This window comes from Egretta garzetta, unplaced genomic scaffold, assembly GCF_000687185.1.
Source record: "Egretta garzetta isolate BGI_Z169 unplaced genomic scaffold, ASM68718v1 scaffold615, whole genome shotgun sequence".
Classification (NCBI taxonomy): domain Eukaryota; kingdom Metazoa; phylum Chordata; class Aves; order Pelecaniformes; family Ardeidae; genus Egretta; species Egretta garzetta.
In genome coordinates this window covers 1,605,022-1,606,076 of record NW_009259857.1, presented here as the reverse complement: position 1 = coordinate 1,606,076, position 1,055 = coordinate 1,605,022, and the positions used below count along the sequence as shown (strand labels likewise).

At 34.8% G+C, this 1,055-nt stretch overlaps 1 protein-coding gene across 7 annotated transcripts in view; it reads right to left on the bottom strand.

Moving 5' to 3' along the window:
* Positions 1 to 1,055, bottom strand: part of WDFY3 (WD repeat and FYVE domain containing 3) — a 141,774-nt gene that overhangs the window by 55,622 nt on the left and 85,097 nt on the right. The window lies entirely within an intron of this gene.

Below are 1,055 nucleotides of genomic sequence, written 5' to 3'. Positions count from 1 at the left end.
TTTCCTGCTAAACAGTTCATTTACCTTAAGACCTCTACCACAAATATTACCTCTTGTAGATGTAATAACTTGTATTAAGTCTATGTTTAATTCTGCGAGCACAAAGGAAGCATTATTGTATTTCAAAAGGTTTGTTAAAGAATAACTAGTTACGCAATACTCAAGAATTTATGTTTAGACACGGCACAAACTTATTTCTAGTTTTAATATTACGCCTCAAAAAAAAGAAGAAACTTCAGCAGGTGAAAAATTTCCTCTGTATTAGATCCCCACTAAGGTTAAAAAAAAAAAAAAGAGGCAGCTCAGGTTTGCCCTTTTCATTTCCTCTTTTTTGTGTGCCATAATTACAGTGTATTGTTGACCTCGGCAAGGGGGGCTGGTTGAGTGCATTGAAGACCTTTAAGCTCTTGAAAAAATGAAGTTAACAAGGCCAGTTGATTTTATTAAAAGAAAGGCCATAGTAAGCAACAGGAGTTTCTTCACACACAAGACCCTTAAGTAAGTTTCCAGGAGTGCCTTGAAATACTCAAATAGACATCAAAAAAAGGAAATGGATAACTCCATAAAGCCATTTGTGCAAGATGGACTTGTGCTATTAAGTCACTATCTCATAGCTGGATTAGTAGTGGCAGTAATATCATTATTTATGTATTTACTTTAATATATGTGAATCAGAATACTTTTACTCAGTCTGTGTCAGGTACATAATGCCAAAGGGGCAAACACTAAACAACGAGTTCTGTGCATCAGGTAACACTGTTTATCAGTCTCTGTTACATTAGCATTTCCTTCTGAACTTTTCTACTTTCCTTAGTTTAACACAGTAACACTTGTGCTAGCAGAATTTTAGCTGCCTTACTATTAACTTTACAGGAGACATATGATAAAGTGATTCCTATGTGCTATGTTGAAAGTTTACCTCCTACTGTTATTTTTGGTAAGTTTTTCATGCCTTGATAGATGTAACTGCAGTAGAACACACAGGTTAAAAGAAATCTCTGTGGAACAGAAAACTTCAAAAACGTATCTTCCACAACAACAAAAAGCAGAAACAC